Here is a 23,193-nt window from a genome sequence, read left to right on the forward strand (position 1 = left end):
CACATTTTTTTTTTCTCTAGTACCAGGCCTTCATTTATGTGTGAACATTTTTAGATTCATGCTGGAATTATTGATTTTATTTACCAATTTCAATAAAAATGCTCTCTTTTGCAGTCACACTTGTTTGTTTGTGTTTGTCTCTCTGTGTATGTGATCTGTGTGTAGTCATGTTCTTTCCACGCTGCATTTGTGCTCCCATACCATACCTTCATTTATGTGTGAAATTTTTTAGATTTATGCAGAAATTATTGATTTTATTTCCCAATTTCTATAAAAATGCTCTCTATTGCAGTCACACCTCTCTCTGTCTGTGTGTGTATTTGTGTCTGTGTGTGTGTGGGCGCATATGTGTGTGTGATAATGTTCATTCCACATTGCATTAGTGCTCTAGTACCAGGCCTTCATTTATGTGTGAGAATTTTCAGATTTATGCTGGAATTATTGATTTTATTTGTCAATTTCTATAAAAATGCTTTCTATTGGAGTCACACCTGTGTGTGTGTTTGTGTGCGCGAGCATGTGTGTGTGCAAGTGATCATGTTCGTTCCACATTGCATTTGTGCTCGAGTACCAGGACTTCATTGTGGTATTAAAATTTTCAGATTTATTCTGGATTTATAGATTTTTTTTGACAAATGAAAAATAAAAACCCATTTTTTCCCGATTTTCCCATTCATTTCAATGTGGGGTCATATTGACCCCAAAGGTCATGAGTGTGACTTTTTTTTTTACATGCCTTTAGAACAACCGAATCAAGCCCAGTTTTTTTGTGTGTGTATAGATAGATAATGTAGGAAAAGTCACCAAATTTTATTCCACTGAGATGAAGGGAACCATTTTTTTTAATGAAAGAAAAGTCGCTTGGGGTCATATTGACCCCAAAGGACAAATGAGGGTTAACAGAGGTTTAGATGTTGACGATTATTGAAAATGGTTGGTCACCATTATGGTGATGAGTGTTTCCTTTAGTTGGGCAGTTTGACTCTTAGCTTATTTTTTTTGTGAATTTGTGGTTTTTGTAACAGTTTTTTACCATAACACGTAATTTGTTCCAAAGAAAGCCAGAAGCAAAGATGTTCAGGTGATCTAGTTTTCAAACACAAAATGTAGAATGATGCGCTTATATCATTACTGTCCAAAAGTGGTCATTTGATGTTAATAGATTATATTCCCTAACAATACTCTTGCCACAGATTGGACATTTAGAATTTTTTAAATGCATAATGGGAGATTTTTTTTTTCAAAGACACAGACATCAAGAATCAGCATATGAATCTCAACAATGGTGACATGTTTCATGCTGCAATGCATCCTGGGAGCCATGAGTTTTATACTATTGTGGCTCCCAGCATGCAATGCAGCATGAAGCATGTCACCATTGTTGAGATTCATATGCTGATTATTGATGTTTTTGTCTAAAAAAAAAAAAAAACCTATAATGTATTTTAAAAATATAAATTCAGAATGTGCGATCTTTGGCTAGAGAGTATTGTTAGTGAATATAATCTATTAACATCAAATAATCACTTTTAGACAGTCATGAGATAAAAGCATTTTTCTACTGTCTGTTGTTAAAAAACTACATCACCTGATCAGCTGATCAAATTATGTGTTTTGATAAAAACTGTTACAAAAACCACAAACTCGCAATAAGAGTCAAACTGCCCAACTGAAGGAAACACTCATCACCATACTGGTGATCATACATTTTCAATAAATCGTCAACATCTAAACCTCTGTTAATTCTCAATAAGAACTTCTGTAGACTACTGACAGAAATAAAGTCAGTCTGGTTAGTAATAAGTGAAGCTGGTAATGCTGTTTATGGAGTTGTTTAATCCTCCTCTGCTGAGATCTTGTTGACAGCAGGTGTTCATCATCAATGCCCAATCATCACTTAATTAATCACTTAAGTATCTCATTAACTTTAACTCTGATTCAGAGTTATTTTAACTCTCTGTAGAGAGGGACCAAATGTTCTCTGAACAGAGTTAATTTAACTCTGGGGATTTTGCTGTGCACAATAAAAATAAAGTGTTTCGCTTTTTGCCAAATAAAGAAAAATTAACATGATGCAAGTTCTGCACTCTCTCTGTCAGTAAACTCCCATTTGAAACGCGTTCGAAAATGATCTGTAACTCTGCGAAAATTCAGTCAAACAGGCAAACATACCCACGGGCATAAAGCTTGAGATCGCATCTTTTAAATGAAAAACAAATATTCTCACCTTCTGTAATCTGTATGAAAAGAGAGCAATTCCAGTCAAGCTCATTACGAGCTCATTCACTTTAATTCGTTCATGCCTACTCACGGAGCGCACTATTCACAAGATGATGTGTTAAGCCATCTATGCAAAACAGGTAAACGCCCCCAAGCAAATGCATTAAACGCTTCAAGTTTCATCATTCAGTCACCTGCGCGTTGGGAAGATGGCACGATACACCGGTGCGGAAGCCCTTCAGCTCGTCCTGGATACTAGCGACGAAGAGTCCACATTTTCATCAGAAGAAGAGCGCGACTACTCTGATGACGAGTCTATGATGGGAAGAGAAAAGGGTGCAGTCAGTCGACTGAAAGAGGACAACCCAGAGCTCTTGTCATATCACTGCATTATCCACATGTCTGTTCTCTGCTCCACACTTTCAGAGCACCACGCAGAAGTTATGAACACCATCACCAAACTAGTTAACTTTCTCAGGGCTTCATCAGCTCACCAGCATCGTTTGCTCAGGGAGTTCTTAGCAGAAGTAGATGCTCCTGCCAATGACCTGCTCTTGCACTCCAATGACAGATGGTTGAGTAAAGGAAAAGTGCTGGCTCGCTTTTGGAAGATAAGAAATTAAATTAAAGATTTCCTTGCACAACAAAAGAGTCACAAGGCTCAGGTGTTTTTGCACTTTTTAGAAGAGGAAAGTAACATGGACACACTGGCCTTTCTGGTTGACATCACAGGGCATTTAAATGACCTCAATCTGAAGCTTCAAGGGAAAGACCATTCTGTGTGTGACTTGGTGGCTGCAGTCCAGTCTTTTCAGAGGAAACTGTACATTCTGAAAATGGATCTTGAGCAGGACTGTACACATTTTCCTTCAATGAAGGAAATGATGAGTTAGTTCAACTCAAACCGTTTGAGGAAACCGATTGCCTTAAATCATTTAAGTTTATTAACTCAAACAATTTAAGCATCATTTTTTTTTTTGATTTGTGTCCAAGTAACTCAATAACTTATTGTTAAGATAACTTGGATAAATAAAGTTAACAGTACTAAGTCCATTAAATTAATATTACTCAAATCTATGAAGTACACTGTAAACCCAAATAAGTTGGCAGAACTCAAAACATTTAAGGAAATCAATTGCCTCAATTTTTTTTAAGTTCTGAAATTCAAAGATGAGGCTCCTTCCCTTGTCAAGTCAAGTCAAGTCATCTTCATTTATGTAGCGCTTTTAACAATGTAGATTGTTTCAAAGCAGCTTTACATAGATACACGTATAATTTATGGTAACAGAGATTGTTTTGGCTTTATAGCGGTTCTTTAGTAAAGTCATTTTCCAGCTAAGGTTAGTTATGATTGATTCGCTTCCGTCGCAACAATCATTTGTTATTAAATTAGGGGCCGCTAAGACGACACAATTCTCTCTACATAGACTTTAAACGCGAACATGTGAGAAACGCTGATGACGTTCACATGCGCATTAAGAATTGGTTCTATAGTTATGTGCGTTTGAATATATGTGTGCAGGTTTGTAATTCCCTACAAACCAAGCCTAAACAAAGTACTGGTGTTTCCTTATAATTTTTGATACACAATTTTATTTTATTTGATCAATTCGGGGTAGATACGCGAATTGAGTTTCCCGACAACGCTTTATCTGTAGAGTGGTAAAGGGATCCTCCATAGGGAGAGACTAGTTGGCACTTCAGCACTGCGTTTGACCGGGTCCAGGCGAAGGTCCTTCATCAGATCTGGATACGGCCTGGATCCGGCAGGCTGCGGGAAAACCTCGGGATAAACAAAGACACTAAAATTAGCGTAGATGCCATTCTTCTTATGATGTAACGAGTACATCAGGATTTATGGGAAGTGTTCCCGGTTCCAGCTGACCTAATCTATGCAGTCTAACATTGAATAATAGAAGTCTATAATGTGTTATGTGAAAGCTAGGTCAAAGAGATGTGTTTTTAGTCTAGCTTTGAACTGACAGAGTGTGTCTGCTTCCCGGACAATGGTAGGAAGGCTGTTCCAAAGTTTTGGTGCTAAATAGGAAAAGGATCTACCGCCAGCAGTCGATTTTGATATTCTAGGTATTATCAACTGGCCGGAATTTTGAGATCGCAATAGACGTGAAGGACTATAATGCGTTAAGAGCTCGCTCAAGTACTGCGGAGCTAAACCATTTAGTGCTTTGTACGTGATCAGCAATATTTTAAAATTGATGCGATGTTTAATAGGGAGCCAGTGCAGTTTTGACAGAACTGGGCTAATATGGTCATACTTCCTGGTTCTGGTAAGAACTCGAGCTGCTGCGTTTTGAACTAGATGTAGTTTGTTTATTAAGCGTGCAGGGCAACCACCCAGTAGAGCATTACAATAATCTAGCCTTGAGGTCATGAACGCATGAACTAATTGTTCCGCATTTGTCAATGAGAGCATATGACGTAATTTAGATATATTTTTAAGATGGAAAAATGCAGTTTTACAGATACTAGACACGTGACTTTCAAATGAAAGATTGGTATCAAAGAGCACACCCACCCAGCCAGCACAGCCATGTGGGGCCCAAATGGGTTTGACCTGGGCTATCTAACTGGGACCCAGCCAGTTTTGTCCTCGGTTTCCATGTAGGCCCCACATGGGTTTGCCCAGATGAAATGAACACTGCTTAGTGTGCACAGTACAGGCTGTTAAATGTAACACTTAATCAGTGTTGGAGGTAATGAGATAATTAACTGATTGAATAATGATTGTGCATTATTGATGAACACCTGCTGTTAACAAGCAGAATCACTGAAGGAAAGAGAAACACAAGAACTACTTCCAGCCACAACCTTGGATGAAATCAACTGAAGATAAAATACATTACATCTCTCAAGATCTGATTAAACAACTCCACAAAAAGCATTACCAGCTTCACTTATTACTAACCAGACTGACTTTATTTATGTCAGACATCTACAGAAAAGAATTAAGAAGAGGTTTAGATGTTGATTACTTATTTGAAAGTAATAGTTTGATTTGATGTTACCACTGTGGCGATCAGTGTGGGCTTTAGTCAGGATCTTGACTTTTTAACATTAGTTTTTCTCTGGCAGCTGTATCTGTTTGTTATGGCGAGAACAGCAAAAGAAAATATAATCAGATGCTGTAAGCTGATTGATGATAAGAGTATAATCATCATGTAGTGGCTTAGCTCATTGATTATGTGTGAGATTTATATGGGTAGTATGTTATTCATTTTGTTTTATTGTTGTGATTCTACAGCAAGAGAATAATAGAATTTAATCAGAACGTCAAATGATTTTTAACAAGATTTACTTGTTAGTACATTACACAGACATCAAGAATCAGCATATTAATCTCAACAATGGTGACATGCTTCATGCTGCAATGCATTCGGAGTGCATCATACGAAACTTATCCATAGCTCCCAGAATGCATTGCAGCATGAAGCATGTCACCATTGTTGAGATTCATATGCTGATTCTTGATGTCTGTGTGCGAGTAAATCTCACAGGAGCCCAAAATATGTAAATGGTGTGTTAAAAATAATTTGACGTTCTGATTAAATTCTATTATTCTCTTGCTGTAGAATCACAACAATAAAAAAAAAAAATGAATAACATACTACCCATATAAACCTCACACATAATCAATGAGCTAAGCCACTACATGATGATTATACTCTTATCATCAATCAGCTTACAGCATCTGATTATATTTTCTCTTGCTGTTCTCGCCATAACAAACAGACACAGCTGCCAGAGAAAAACTAATGTTAAAAAGTCAAGATCCTGACTAAAGCACACACGGATCGCCACAGTGGTAACATCAAATCAAACTATTACTTTCAAATAAGTAATCAACATCTAAACCTCTTCTTAATTCTTTTCTGTAGATGTCTGACATAAATAAAGTCAGTCTGGTTAGTAATAAGTGAAGCTGGTAATGCTGTTTGTGGAGTTGTTTAATCAGATCTTGAGAGATTTCATGTATTTTATCTTCAGTTGATTTCATCCAAGGTTGTGGCTGGAAGTAGTTCTTGTGTTTCTCTTTGCTTCAATGATTATGCTTGTTAACAGCAGGTGTTCATCAATAATGCACAATCATTATTCAATCAGTTAATTATCTCATTACCTCCAACACTGATTAAGTGTTACATTTAACAGCCTGTACTGTGCACACTAAGCAGTGTTCATTTCATCTGGGCAAACCCATGTGGGGCCTACATGGAAACCGAGGACAAAACTGGCTGGGTCCCAGTTCGATAGCCCAGGTCAAACCCATTTGGGCCCCACATAGCTGTGCTGGCTGGGCAGGTTCCTAACCGACGACGAAGACTTAACAGAGCAGCCATCAAGTGTTAGACAGTATTCTAGGTTATTACGTGAGGAAGTTTTTTGTCGAATAATTCAAAACTCTGTTTTTTCAGAATTTAGAAGTAGGAAATTACGAGTCATCCAATTTTTTATATCCGCTATGCATTCCGTTAATTTTGTGAATTGGTAAGTTTCGTTAGGTTTTGAAGAAATATAGAGCTGAGTATCGTCGGCATAACAGTGAAAGCTAATGCCATGTTTCCTAATGATATCTCCTAATGGTAGCATGTACAGAGTGAACAGCAGCGGTCCTAGTACTGAGCCTTGTGGTACGCCATACTGAACTTGTGATCGATAAGACATCTCTTCATTTACTGCTACAAACTGATAACGGTCAGATAAGTATGATTTAAACCATGCTAGTGCAATTCCACTAATGCCAACATAATTTTCGAGTCTATTTAAAAGAATGTTGTGGTCGATAGTATCAAATGCAGCACTAAGATCGAGTAACACTAATAGAGAGACACAACCACGATCGGATGATAAGAGCAAATCATTTGTGACTCTAACGAGAGCAGTCTCAGTACTATGGTACGGTCTAAATCCTGACTGAAAATCCTCGCAGATATTATTTCTTTCTAAAAAGGAACACAGTTGTGAAGATACTGCTTTTTCTAATATCTTTGACAGAAAAGGTAGATTCGAGATCGGCCTGTAATTGACTAATTCTGTAGGATCAAGTTGTGGTTTTTTAACAAGCGGTTTAATCATAGCCAGCTCAAATGTTTTTGGTACGTATCCTAGAGACAAAGATGAATTAATGATATTAAGAAGAGGATCTATGACCTCTGGAAGTATTTCTTTCAGTAGCTTAGTCGGTATAGGGTCTAACATACATGTTGTAGATTTAGATGATTTAACGAGTTTAGTAAATTCTTCCTCTTCTATAGCAACGAACAAATCAAATTTTTCCTCCGGGAGACTACAATGCACTGCCTGATGCGATACTGTAGTAGACGGTTGCATAGTTATAATTTTCTCCCTGATATTATCAATCTTATAAGTGAAGAAGTTCATAAAGTCATTACTGCTGTGTTGCTTGGAAACTTCGGTGCTTGAAGCTTTCTTTTTCGTTAGTTTAGCCACCGTTTCAAATAAATACCTAGGATTATGTTTATTTTCTTCTAATAGGTTTGAAAAATAAGCAGATCTAGCAGCTTTTAAGGCCTCTCTGTAAGCAATCGAGCTCTTTTTCCATGAAATGCGAAATACCTCTAGTTTTGTTTTCTTCCAGTTGCGCTCCATTTTTCTGGCTGCTCTCTTAAGGGCCTGAGTGTGCTCGTTGTACCACAGCGTTGGACTATTTTCTTTAATCTTCTTTAAGCGCAACGGAGCAACTGTGTCTAAAGTGCTGGAAAAGAGAGAGTTAAAAGTTTCTGTTGCAATATCGAGTTCTTCTAAGCTATCTGGGATGCTGAGATGGTGAAACTGATCAGGAAGATTATTAATAAAGCAATCTTTAGTGGCAGAAGTGATAGGTCTAACATATTTGAAACACGGAGTCGGCTTTGCAGCCTTGGCTAAATGAAGTTTACACGAGACAAGATAATGATCTGAGATGCCATCGCTCTGCTGCAGAATTTCAACGGCATCAACATCCATTCCATGTGATAATATTAGATCTAGAGTATGATTACGACGATGAGTAGGTCCTGACACGTGTTGTCTAACTCCAATTGAGTTTACAATGTCTTTAAATGCCAATCCCAATGCATCTTTTTCATTATCGATGTGTATATTAAAATCACCAACAATTAGTACTTTATCTGCAGTCAATACTAACTCTGAAAGAAAGTCCGCAAATTCTTTGATAAAGTCTGTATTAGGGGTGTCCCCGACTATGGATTTTCATAGTCGAATCAGAATCGTCATGTCTTGCTTATAGTCGACTAATAGTCGAATCATGTGTATGGGGGCGGGGCTTTAACATTTCAAAGCCGCGATGTACAGAAAATCACACAAAGATATAGAGGAAAATGTATAAAAACATTTTGGATCAATAAAACTAAGAAATAACATAAATAACTCCAGAAAGGCCACAGACAGGATGTGCATTTCACATACAAATCAAATTAAATCGGCTAAATTAGGCCTACCTGTGCGAGCAGGCTCTATACACCACAACATCGATAAACCGAAAAAATAAACAATTAATTTACTAAATTAAATTAGAACAGAATATACCTTTCTAATAAATAAAAATACAAAACGAAATAAATCAGAATCAAGTCACAAGATGAGCAAATGTACACATGCAAAATGCCTAAAGTGCAGGGGAACATATTCAAAACACAAGCCACAAATAGTTAGATTAGATAACCCTGACAGATCAATAAATAAAATAAAAATAAAGAAATTATTAAAATAACGATAGTAGGCTAGCCAGAATTTTCAACTTTGTCTTTTTAACTGCAGAAACAACAATAAATGCTAAACTGGAGTGGCAGTCTTTTTAGCTAAAAATGTTCACACTCACAGCATCCAAAAATCAAATTAGAACCGGCTGAAAAGTTTTGAAATCCCTTGTAGGCTACCCTATACCTGATCGAGAGAACAAATCCAATCTTTCACTCTGTCTGTGACTCTGTGTCCGTTGGAGTCTTTTCAAATTGTGTGCGCGGATAAAATAGCCTACATTCTAACGTGAAACTTGTTAACGTTGGCCGGCAGAAGTGCGATCATGGTTTTCCTGATGCTAAATCCAGCCTGGGAGAATATCCTTTCTGACGGTGTACATCCACACTTTATATTTTCTTATCCCAGACATTGTTATTTTAAAGATTTAAATCCTTGCCGCCAAGACGCTCCTCTAGGTTACGGATTGAAAGTGAAACTTAAATCTGTCACGCGGACGCGGGGTGTTTGGATTTATTCACGCACGTTAAAAAATATTTATTAAAAGCTTATTTCTTTGCACATTTTTATATACAGTACAGCATTATCATAATAGGCTGAATATTAACGTATTGACAGAAAACCAGACATTGAGCGCCCTCATATAGCCAAAGTGGCATGATCCTCGTTTCATAACACCTCTGCGAAGATTCGACCGTGAGATCGGTAGTCGAATCAGGCTCCTCCAATCGAAGCATCGAATCTTCGACTATTCGGGGTCACCCCTAGTCTGTATGATGCCCTGGTGGCCTGTATATAGTAGCCAGCATAAATCTCAAGCGTGATTTATCATTTATACTATATATTTTTACATTAAGTACTAACACTTCAAAAGAATTATATTTAAAACTTGATTTCTTAGTGGTTTTGAAAATATTAGGCAAGGCAAGGCAAGGCAAGGCAAGGCAAGGCAAGGCAAGGTTTCCCATGTGATAATGAGCTGATGAGTTGAATCAGGTGTGTTTGATTAGGGAGACAAAGAAAACGTGCAGTGTTGGGGGTCTTCAGGACAGGTTTGGGAACCACTGGTCTATGTAATTTACTTTTCCTAATTGAATATTCTGCTCTTCACCATTGTTGAGATGCATTGACTGAATCTTGACGTCTGTGTGTGCATAAAAGAAAGTTGTTGTTTTTTTTTAAACAACTTTTAAGAAATCAATTATATTATATCTAAAATTCTGGATATTTATGCAGAATCACAGTTATGCTGTAACCAACAACTTAAATCAATAACATAAAGTTCAAATGATGATTATCATAACATAACCAACACCACCTGATCAACTTTATTCTTTGTTTATCTTATAACTCAGATACAACAGCCAAACAAAATCTAACGTTAATGATTTAAGGGTCAAGAGCCCAACTCAAGCAAACACTGATCACCATAACGGTGTCCTAAAAAATATATATTTTCTCCTTTAGTGATTCTGCTTGTTAACATCAGGTGTCTTCAATTATGATAAATCATCACTCAATGAATCACTTAATTATCTTAATTAATAGACGTTTTCAATATTTTGTGATTTGTGCTCTCAACTCGTCTGTAATTAGTCAGGGACTTTTACCAAACTACCCTAATTATAGTAAATGCACTTTTGTTCACTAGCCTATGGTTCAAAGGTTTGGGGTCTGTAAGTTTTAATTCTCTTCTGCATTTATTTGATAAAAAATACAGTAAAAACTGTAATATTATTACAATTTAATAGTAAACTGTAATTTATTCCTGTGATCAAAGCTGAATTTTCAGCATCATTACTCCAGTCTTCATGATGAGAAATCATTCTAATATGATGATTTGCTGCTCAAGAAACATTTCTTATCATTATCAATGTTGAAAACATATTATGTTTACAATAATATTACATATTTTTGTGGAAACCACCATAACCATTCTTTTATGCAGAATTATTTGATTATTTGACTGTCACTTTTGATCAATTTAATGCATCGATCCTTGATGAATAAAAATATTAATTTCGTAAAAAAAAAAAAATCTTACTGATGTCAACATTTTGAATCATTATGCACACTTTTAGTTTGTTTATCACAAAATATCTCCCGATTGTTTCTCTGTCATCTAAGCATGGCTTCGCTTACCAAACGGAAATCGAACGCTCTCTGTGATTGATTGGTTTCGTCTTGTATCCAGATGACAAGGAGAAATAATCCTACACAATTATTCACGAACATTCGCTTATTTTTCCACTTAGAAGCTTATTTTATGCACTAAATTGCGTGCTAAATTAATTTTAAAAAAATTACTGTTAAAAAAAAACAACATTTGGATTGATATTTTTATGTGAGGATCGATCCTTTTCGATACCAGGTCAGTATCGATACTTCAGGATCGATCCGCCCACCCCTAGTTAATACACTTGTGAACAATATATGAACAAACAATGAAGAACTGTATTTTTTTTTACTTTTAAAAAAAAATGTTTTTACTTTTTTTACTTTAGGTAAATGCAACAAAACAAAAAAAGAATGTCATACTTCATAGTTATTTTATGTTAACTAATGCATTAACTAATGTTAACAAATGAGACATTATTGTAAAGTGTTACCGAAATATATATGCATTTATGGAAATGTAAACTAAAAGATGAATGTAATATTATTATAATGTATTAATCTCAATTTAAATTTCACTTTCAATAAGTTCCGCTTGCTAATTTTTTTTTAAACCAAAAGTATGATTTGAAAGTACCCACATCCTCTGCTCGTAGTTGTTATTCTGCTTAAGTGTCACATCTTGTTATTTCTCTGCATCGTTTACTGGAAATCATGTCCTTTCTGGCTTAGCCAGTTAACCTCTTGTTGATTTCTATATCGTCATGTTCACAGTGCAGTCTTGGCATCATACAGAAACAAACCACAAACAAATATACAAAATATTTGTTATATTTAGGTTTTATTTTATAACCATTAAAACCAACTGCAATACAATGTCATGGATGTTTAATGAAGTCCATGTCCAACTCTAAATTGTAAGGAATTTATATATTTGATTTCATACACTTTACAATTCATTTGTTTAATATTCATATTAACTAACATCATGAGCAAAATATTTGTTAAGCTACTGTAGGCCTATTTAACAATAATACAACTTTTAATTGTTTGTTCATGTTATGTCACAGTCAGTGCATTAACTAATGTTAACAAATACAGCTTTTGATTTGATAATGTTTTAGTAAATGCTGAAATTAATATGAACTACACTGTAAAAAAAAAAAAATCATAAAAAAACGGTCAATGACTGTCAGCTACGGCTGCCAAACAAAAAACGTAAAAATAAAGAAAAATATCCTAATTTAAATGAAGTGGAAAAACTTTTACAGAAATTTTCCTTAAATGTTTTACAGAAAAACAGTTATTTTACAGCTATTTCCTCAATTATTACGATCAAACACCTTCACTGTAAAAAGATCCCATAAAAACAGTCAAATGACTGTCAGCAATGGCTGCCATACAAAAACCGTAAAATTTATGTAAAATATCCTAATTTAAATTAGTGCAAAATACTTTTACAGACTATACGTCACTGCATCAGCAACTACACAGTTACTGTCAGTTAAATAAAGCAACATGCAGCATATCATCAGTGTTTCTCTGCTCATCCTGGACTGAAGCTCAGGCTCTACTCTTCAACACAATGATGACACACGAAACACACCATACAGAAACACTTTGAACCCCAACAGAACATTAAACACTTCCAGATCTCTCAGGATCTCAGCATCTTCACTTATTACAATACAGACTTTATTTCTTTCATACTTAAAAACAAAAGTTAAAAGTAAAGGGTCATGAGCCCAACTAAAGCAGACACTGATCTCAATCATGGTGACATCAAATTTATTTGAAAGTTTTTTACACTTTATTTAAATTAGCATATTTTACTTTAATTTTATGGTTTTTATTTGGCAGCTGCAGCTGCCAGTCATTTGACCCTTTTTTTACGATTTTTTTTACAATGAAGGTATATGATCGTGATTATTCAGGAAATACCTGTGAAATAACAGTGTTTTTCAGATTATTTAATTTAGGATGTTTTACAGTTTTTTGGGGAGCTGACAGTCATTTGACCATTTTATCATTTAACTTTTTTTTACTGTTTATTTACAGATTATATTTGTAATTTTACATACATTTTTATGTAATTTAAGAAAACAGAAAAAATACTATATGAAAAATACAATCAATTTTCTGTATAAAAAATGTGAATTACTGGAATTTGTCATTAATTTCACAATACCTAAAATAACAGCTGAATTTTTATTTTACAGATATTATTTGTAATTTTACAGTGTTTTGAGTAATTTAAAATTAAAGAAAATGATCGTCAAAAAAATCAGTTATTTTCTGTAAAATTAGGATTTTTATTTACAGAGTGCTCCAGCACATGCTCCAGCACGTGCTCCAAAAGATGCTCCAACTTTTGAACCAGCAACTACACCAGCAGGACCACCAAAAACTCCAACAACTCCACCAGCAACTCCACCAACAAGTCCACCAAGAACTCCACCAATAGTACATTTTTCCAGTTTACTCATTACAGAGGCTAAAAAGGTGAACCTTTGGTTATAGTGCCTATAAAATTGATCAAATTCAGGGTCATTTTGTATTTCTGACCTTATCTTTTTCCTCATCTCCTCTAGTTTTTGTTGTTTTCTCTCTTCTTCCTCTCTCTGTCTCCTCTTTTCTTCCTCTTGTCTGAATTTGTGAGCATCTTCATACATCTCATTACTGAAGTATCCTCCTCCATTCTGCTCTATCATTGTGTCAATCTTCTTTAGTAGATCATTCACCTGATCTCTGTTATTCACATCTCTATTGTTGAAGACGTGAATTCTGCCTCCACACTCTTGAACTAGATGTCTTAGCCTACAATTATCCTTAATGATTTCTTCTACCGGCTCTTCTTCTAGCTGATCTCCATGTGTGAAGAGAATGATGGAGTATTTTAACACTTCTTCACCAAACAACATCTCAACCTGTTCAGAGATTTTCTCTTCCTGCTCAGTGAATCTCATATACACAGGAAACACAATGAGAAAAGCGTGAGGTCCAGGACTGGATATATAAACACTTCTTGCTATCGCCATCCTTAACTCTTCATCTTTCATGTTTGTGTCAAAGAATCCAGGAGTATCAACTACAGACACAGATCTGCCTGAAACTGTGGCGTGAGCATCTGAACATTCACTGGTTACTGAACTCATTCTCATTGCGATTTAAACACTTTCTGTCCCAGTATTGTGTTTCCAGCTGCACTCTTTCCAGCACCAGTTTTACCCAGAAGAACAATCCGTCTGGGTGAGAGACTGCACTCAAAAAACAAATTGTGTCTAAACATAAGATTTATGTATTTGAATTGCATGTAAAATTTCCATGCATTTCGTTTACATAGTTTTAACATAAACCAATCAATAATCTGAATGTGATTCATATTTTTAAGTCATAGATAAATGAAACAGATAAGATTTATGTAATTGTATTAATAAACTGAATGTGATTTATATTTGTCAGTCATACGTAAATGAAACGGGTAAGATTTATGTAATAGTACACAGAAAAACGCCCATGTTAAATTAACACTGCTCAGTGTTCATACGTGTGCACACTACAGAGTTAAAGCGGTGTTGAAGTTAATGAGATAATTAACTGATGATTGAGCATTAATTATGAACACCTGCTGTTAACAAGCAGAATCACTGAAGGAAAGAGAAACACAAGAACTACAACTGACTTCAGACACAGCCTCAGATGAAATCAACTGAAGATAAAGGAAGACATTAAATCTGTGAAGATCTCAGCAGAGGAGGATTAAACCACTCCACAAACAGCATTACCAGCTTCACTTATTACTAACCAGACTGACTTTATTTCATTTCCGTTTGAATGAAAACAATAGGTGTATTTTAAAGTCACCATGATGGTGGTTAGCATTTGCTTTAGTTGGGCTCTTGACCCTTGACTCTTTAATATAACATTTTCTCTGGCTGCTATAATTATGTGTTTATAAAACACGTTTGTTGCAGCAAAAAAAGCCAAGAGAAAAAGAGATCTGGGGCCTGTTTCAAAAAGGAGGTTAAGTGAAAACTCTAAGTATGTTAACCCTGAAATGAGGGAAACTCTGAATTTTCTGATTCAGAATGGGAGGGATGTTAAACCTGAGAAAGCAGAGTAAGTCAAGCCTGTTTCAGAAAGAGAGGTAACTTATACTCGGAGTCAGTTACCATGGTAACTTACTCTGTGAACCTAACCTGGTTGGGAGCAGGTTTTCTTCAGTAAACCCAGAGTTTCTTTCGGTCTCCTCCCCTTTTTTAAAGAGGAAGTGGTGTTTAAACACCACCTATTATTAATAAAATTAATCTTTTATTAATAAATAAAATATTGCTATATATTTTTTTTTTTTAAATAAGATGAAGTCTATATAACTCCTTAACTGGCAACTGAAAACACAGAAGTAGATTAGAGTTACATAATGTAGTTTAAACCAATTCTACAGAATTAAACTGTGGCATTTACTGGAAATCACTGAACTGTTCATCTGTGCAACAGAAGTTGATGGACCGTCCTCCAGCTGTTCTTCCACACTCTGGGGGGGAGAGATAAGAATACCCGTTTATACTTAGATTTAAACTTAGATTCTATAGGCTACTCCACATAAAAATGTGAAAAAATGTGAATGTGTAGATTGTTTGATGTGTAGACACATAATATTAACATTACCTCTGTAGGCCTCTCTGTGGCAGCAGAAACTCTTTATCCCCATGTGATGAGCATTTGGTTGAGTACACTTTATAACACTATTTGTCATAATTTCTGGTGTATTGAGTAGGTGACTTACAACTGCCTGGGGTTCTGTTGGGACAGGAGGCTCCAAAAGACAGATATTACCATCAGAATCTGTTAGGACCAACAAAAATAACACATATGTAAACCTCTTACATTTTATGAGGCCCTTGGATCTTTGGGACTGGCTCTGAAGTCCCTCCAGGAATTCCCTCAGCCAGAAATGCTGCTACACTGCTAGACACTGGATGCTGTAGTTATATGTCACATGTTTGTAAAGTCAGGTAGCCTACACCCATGATATGCTCAAGCCTTACTTGACTGAATTATGTTTTTATATTTAAATTTCAGCTGCTGCCATGTTCTTTTAATGCCTGCAGGATTGCCCCTAGTTGAAAATTAAAATTAGGTTTAATAACACACTGTTCTTCCAGTTTCACCTCTGATATTATAACAGTTGGGCAAGTTACTTGTATTACTAACTACAAATGACATCTTCAGCAGTGTAATTAGATTAATGCAATAATGACTATCTTTAGAAATTATTGGTCTACTTATTACTAATTACTAAATCCCATGTCAACCTTAAACACTTGAACAATACAAGGAGAGACAAGAAACAGCACTTTTAATGCTTTCAATAAACAATATACAATTGCATGAATTATTATTCGATTGATCAAAGTGTGTAGAGGGAGAAGGTTACATTAAAAATATAACTTTTAAAAATGTATGTTAAATAGCCTATACAGAATTGTTCTATAGTCTAATACAATTACATCAGATTTAACTTTAAATTACAGAAGGATTAAGAGTAATCCCTTTAATTAAATTACAGTATTTAGATTACTTGGTAATTAATTACACCCATCACTGTATAACAGTATATTAAAATGTGAAGAAATATGAAGACCTCTTTTTGTCTGGCGCTGTTGCCATGGTGACTCATAATATCTGTGCCCCATTGATAATGGCTTTTTATAGTTGTGGTGCACGCGCTTAACTCAGAGTCAGTCAACTCAGAGTTGATTGAACTAACTAATTTCAGCTGTTCTGAAACCAAAAACTCAGAGTTTCCCATCTCAGGGTAAGTCAGCTCAGAGTTCAAGTTTTAACTCAGAGTTGGTTGAACCTCCTTATTGAAACAGGCCCCAGGTGATGTTGGCTGTTTATTGATGATGATGAAGACAAAGTCATTATCATGTAATTGCCTGATTCGCTGATCTTGTTCAGTGTCTAATGCTTTGATTATATTGGACTTGTGTTTTTATAATATTGTTTTATTCATAACAGAAGCCATTTGATTTTACAGCATAAAATCTAACAGTGTTGTTAATCAAACAATATACTTTTTTTTTTTTTTTTAATAGTTAGTGCACAAAAACCTTTCTTAGACTCACACAGACATCAAGAAACAGCATATGAATCTCAACAATGGTGACAAAAGCTACAAAATATCCTGATGCATAATTTATTAATGCCGCAATGCATGCTGGGAGATATGGGTGAGTTTTGATTGGTGGTACCCAGCATGCACTGCAGCATGAAGCATTTCATTGATTGTCACCATTGTTGAGAGTCATACACTGATTCTTGATGTCTAAGTTATAATATAGAAGAGAAAGTTTAATGCACTAAATGTTTTTAAAATTCTTTATATTATTTGATTAACTGTTGGATCTAATGCGGTCAAGTCACACAGCTACTATAATAAATAAAACAAAATCACATAACCCCAATAATCAAAGCATTAGACACTGAAAAAGATAAGTGATTCAGGCCACAATATGATGATTACACCTTCATCAATAAACAGCCAACATCACCTGATCTCTTTTTCTCATGGCTTTTTTGCTGCAACAAACATGTTTTATAAACACATAATTATAGCAGCCAGAGAAAATTTTATATTAAAGAGTCAAGGGTCAGTAGCCCAACTAAAGCAAACGCTAACCACCATCATGGTGACTTTAAAATACACCTATTGTTTTCATTCAAACGGAAATGAAATAAAGTCAGTCTGGTTAGTAATAAGTGAAGCTGGTAATTCTGTTTGTGGAGTTGTTTAATCCTCCTCTGCTGAAATCTTCACAGATTTAATGTCTTCTTTTCTCTTCAGTTGATTTCATCTAAGGCTGTGTCTGAAGTCAGTTGTAGTTCTTGTGTTTCTCTTTCCTTCAGTGATTCTGCTTGTTAACAGCAGGTGTTCATAACTAATGCTCAATCATCAGTTAATTATCTCATTAACTTCAACACCGCTTTAACTCTGTAGTGTGCACACATTTGAACACTGAGCAGTGTTAATTTAACATGGGCGTTTTTCTGTGTACTATTACATAAATCTTACCTGTTTCATTTACATACGACTGACAAATATAAATCACATTCAGTTTATTAATACAATTACATAAATCTTATCTGTTTCATTTATCTATGACTTAAAAATATGAATCACATTCAGATTATTGATTGGTTTATGTTAAAACTATGTAAACCAAATGCATGGAAATTTTACATGCAATTCAAATACATAAATCTTATGTTTAGACACATTTTTTTTGAGTGCACCATATACTCGTGTGATGGATATTAACACAAAACTGTTTGTGATAGAGTTGAATTTTACACATCAGAGCCTATGTGTCCCACATTTCCATGATTCACATCAATTTATGTCCGTTTGATTTATTAATTAACATTTTTACTGTTGAATACATGATTGATAACATCTACCTTTATCTCATTTTTAATTTAAATGCAGTATTGAGTATCTAGTACACAGTTGATCATATCCACATGGTATTGGGGATAGGGTGGGGGTTCGGGGTTGGTGTTGGCATTTGGTGAAAGGGTGAATGTTATGTTTTTACAAAAGCTCAACATTCACTATTTACTTACAGTATATATTTACTATTTACTATATAGTAAGTCACATCAGCCAGGAAAAAGAAAGACCTCCCTGTTTGAGAACATTTCTACAACTTCCAATGTATGTATGGTGTTTAAAAAGAAAAGAAAAAATGACATATCACAATTTGTTTTCCTCAGTTCATTTTATTATTATATGTAATATCTTAATTCAGAAGGTGAGATGCTTGGAGTGTGATATATATATGTATTCAGTCGATGTACATGTACAGTGACTTCCATTCAAACTCTTTTCTCTTCACATTTCTTGGGTGGAAAGTTTGGCTCGTGTTTTACCAGAGCAAACAAAGCTTAAATGCCACAGCCGACGCTGTAGAAGAAGTCGAGAGATACGAACATTCAAAGAGCCGGAGATCCACTAGAATACTGGAAAATACAGGAACACGTGTCCCACATCTGGACACTTTGGCATTGCAGTTTCTTTGTACACCGGCCTCCTCTGTACCATGTGAAAGATTGTCCAGACAGGGGAAGAACTGTAAAAGAGGAGAAATAGACCCAATCGCCCAAAACACTGTCAAACAGCTCTTATTTCTCAATAACAATCACTCCAAACTTCTTTATCACCTTTCTGTCGTTCCCACAGTCACACAAGCACTGTCACTGCCAAGTCTCATAAGCAGATTTAATAACCAGATGATCACATCACACAATGTCCTCATTCACATTTTAGTCCCACACCTTATCTTGTCCATCAAAATATTAATTCATGATTAATAAAAAATATTAATTAATGATTTTCATTCATTAAAATGTATTCAATTGCATTTTCAATACCCAGTCATACAAGTAATATGAAGAAATATATATGTGTATTTCTTATGTGTAGCTTTTAGCTGCTTTATTTTTTACTGTTTACTGTTTACAACACTCTTGAAGCTTTAAATCTGTTCTGGGAACAGTATCTAAGCCTTTATGAGGCTTAATTTCTCCATCTCTACACTGTGACCTTGCAGCATTAGATCCAGTGATGTCTGAAACATTATAAATACACATTGTGCACTAAATGTTTTGAACTATTTTTTTTTTTTAGACAGACACACACCAGCAATCAACATATAAAACTCAACAATAATGACAATATTGCGACATGAATAAATTATGCAGATGAAATGTCTTTTTCTTTATTTGCTTTTATTTATGCTGTTGTTTTTAGTAGCTTGTTTTGTATGGAAGTTTATGTGTAGCAATATTCAATTTGAAATGTAATATGCAAAATGACAATGCAATATTTAAAATGGCAATGCATTTCTGATTTTAAATTTTAATTTCCCCATACATTTGTGCAATGTTTGGTGCAAAATGAAAATGAAAATTCAATTATATAATTTACATTTGCCATTTCATACACTAGTTTAATTATGTAAATTGAATACATTTGAACGCTTTATAATAAGTTTCAAAATTAAAATTAAAATGTATTACAGAAATGATTAGATATGTTTAACTTAACATGTTCAAGCAAAAACTGTGGCAAAATTGTAATTTAAATGTAATTTTTTCTTAATTGCATTTACACTCACAGTTAAGACACTTGCGATTGCATTTCCATTAAGTGTCACGCAATGAATGTAGCAAAATTCAATGTGCAATTTGAAAATGCATTCTGATCCGATCACGTGCCCGTTACCTCGGCAACAGGTAAACATAGGCTTTGGTGCGTAGAGGTGTTGGAAGGAAACAGGGCGGCGGCAGAACTGATACGAGCGTTAAATTCACCTTCAGATGAAGTGGAGCATGGACAGAGAATGGTAGTGTTTCCGAAGATTATCACGCGTCTGCAGTAGAACCAGTACGATGTTGGACCGTCTGGGTCTGGGAGAGTGTTCTGTCTATCAAGCGTCGTCGACACCCATGTCAACATGCTGCGCTGCTGTTGTCTGATGCTGGACTGTGTTGATGGTTTCGTTTTGTATAAAATATTGTCATTGTCTGATACATGCTTATCTTTATTCTTATTAGCCTACTATTAACTGTAATACCCAATAATTTTGGAGATCCTATAGTTTTTCCTTACAAATGCATAGGCCTATTACCCTGTGATCACATAATATGACAAAGCTCCATTGGTATTCGATAGCTACCGAAAAATAAATGTGACCGCTCTTTATTTATTTATAACTGACTGCAATGTTCAAAGTGACGAATGTAATGTGTGACCATCTCTGTTTATTCAGCTGTACAATCATAAAATATGAGGCAGACATATGGGAGTCCCTTTCCATTTTATAAAGCATATTGATAAGGTATTAATACATATGTACATGGTCACGGAATCTGACGGGTCAAATTCATCGACCTAACGTTAGCCTTTTTTGGGTGAATGTGGAGCAGTTTAAACAACGAAGCAACACACGAAACTTCATGGCACAAACGAGACTATTTTGGGTCAATGTGGAGCAGGTAGGGGGGCTGAGTGACCTCAGAATGACCAATAAATAATATTTTAATATTTAAGAAACCGAAGCAGCACAAAATAAACGTTTATCGGCGCAAATTAGAACAAACATGAGTCTATTTTGGGTGAATGTGGCCTATTTTGCCGACGTTTTGCATTGGATTGGGGCGGAGCCAACTTCACGCAGTGATTGGCGGGGAGGGCACGTGATCGGCTCGGAATGCATTTTCAAATTGCACATTGAATTTTGCTACATTCATTGCGTCACACTTAATGGAAATGCAATCGCAAGTGTCTTAACTGTGAGTGTAAATGCAATTAAGAAAAAATTACATTTAAATTACAATTTTGCCACAGTTTTTGCTTGAACATGTTAAACATATCTAATCATTTCTGTAATACATTTTAATCTTAATTTTGCAACTTATAAAGCGTTAAATTATGTATTCAATTTACATATTAAAACTAGTGTATGAAATGGCAAATGTAAATTTTATAATTGAATTTTCATTTTGCAGCAAACGTTGCACAAATGATGGGAAAATTAAAATTTAAATACAGAAATGCATTGCCATTTTACATATTGCATTGTCATTTTGCATATTACATTTCAAATTGAATATTGCTACACATAAGCTTCGATAATTTCACGCAATTCTGAAACCACCACTTTTTGAAACCAACGTACAGAAGACATGCAGTGCAAAGAAAAAGCATCTCATCTTCATAGTCCTGACCAGACAGGGCCTGCATCTTGTAAGGCGACGTGCTTAGTTCAGACGTACTTAGTACACGTAATATTTTTAATACATTTTGATAAATGTTGCCATCACGCCTTGACCGTGAGAGTCTTTAAAGCGTTTCTTTTTAATGTATGTTTCTTTTTAATGTTCTCTTTAAATGTATGGTGGCATTAATAGGCACAAAATGCAGCAGTAAATGAACTTGCTCACTGCAGGCTATAAGGCTACTGAGTGGGAGACAAATCAAGATGGCGGAGTGAGCGGTTTAGTCTCAGACAGGCTCCGAAAAAAAATATTGTTTTTCAAGTCCAAACTTTACTTAAAGAAAAAAAATCAACCCACCATATTGTGATAGAAGTGACTTTTATTCGTTTTTGTCAAATTATTGAACTTCTGAAGAATTAACTGCACAGAATTGACTAACTAACAAGTTACTGGAAAGATGGAAAAACGTGGTGAAGCTAACATCGTCGACCACCTCTACGCCACCACGGCGCTGAGTGATATGAGTGAAACGAGTGAAAACGAAGTCCAAGAAATGGAGCAATCTTGTGCTAATCTCGGAGGACGACCAAACCCCTATAAATAGTCCACAACCCAAAAAGTTGAGGAAGAGAGGCGCGAAGGAAAGGGAGGAGAATGCAAATAGCTTTACGCTAGCTATTGAGTGATGAAAAGATTTGACGGTCTAGATGGGAAGTTGGAAAACATTGAAGCGAGGATGAATAATGTTCAAGAAGCTCTGAAAAAGTTTGATGCCCTAGAAGGCAAACTGCAGAACATTGAAGAACGCACCGACGCCAATAAACGAGCCACGGATGAAAATAAAGAAAACATCGAGAAGCTACAAAGACAAGTTGAGTTCCTGGCTGCAGAAAACAAATCCCTAAAGGAGAAGGTTTTGGAAGCTGTGAGATACAAGAGGAGATGGAACCTCAGGCTCTTGGGGTTACCTGAGAAGGATGATGAGAAGACCAGAGATGAAGTCATAGGTATCCTTACGAGAGTGGTCCCCATGTCTGTTGACGAGCTCCGCCGAAATGTTGACACCGTTCACCGTTTGGGGATAAAAAGTGCGATGAACAACAACATGCCAAGACCCATCATTATGCAGTTTGTTTCGCGAACGGTGAAGGAAGAAGCGTGGAAGATGTCGAGGGAGGCCAGAGTGTGCAAAGAGAAGAAGATCATCTTTAAACAAGACTTCTCCAAAGAAGATCGGGAGGCGAGGGAGAAGCTGTGGCCACGGGTGGATGAAGCCAGGCGACGCGGAAAGAAGGCTTTTTTGAAGGAAGGATACGCGATCATCGATGGGAAAAAGGT

The 23,193-nt window shown here is 35.6% G+C and overlaps 1 protein-coding gene and 1 pseudogene across 2 annotated transcripts in view; one reads left to right on the forward strand and one right to left on the reverse strand.

The window, feature by feature from the left end:
- Positions 1-23,193, forward strand: part of LOC307170272 (NACHT, LRR and PYD domains-containing protein 3-like) — a 412,645-nt gene that overhangs the window by 141,261 nt on the left and 248,191 nt on the right. The gene's annotated exons all lie outside the window — the stretch shown is intronic.
- On the reverse strand, positions 12,406-21,880 carry LOC307166384 (GTPase IMAP family member 9-like; annotated as a pseudogene). Its single transcript has 3 exons — positions 21,816-21,880; positions 13,636-14,327; positions 12,406-12,418 (listed from the first exon to the last, which is right to left on the reverse strand). The product of its transcript is annotated as a GTPase IMAP family member 9-like (transcript).

The sequence above is a fragment of the Squalius cephalus genome (genome assembly GCF_949319135.1).
Source record: "Squalius cephalus genome assembly, chromosome: 1".
Classification (NCBI taxonomy): Eukaryota; Metazoa; Chordata; class Actinopteri; order Cypriniformes; family Leuciscidae; genus Squalius; species Squalius cephalus.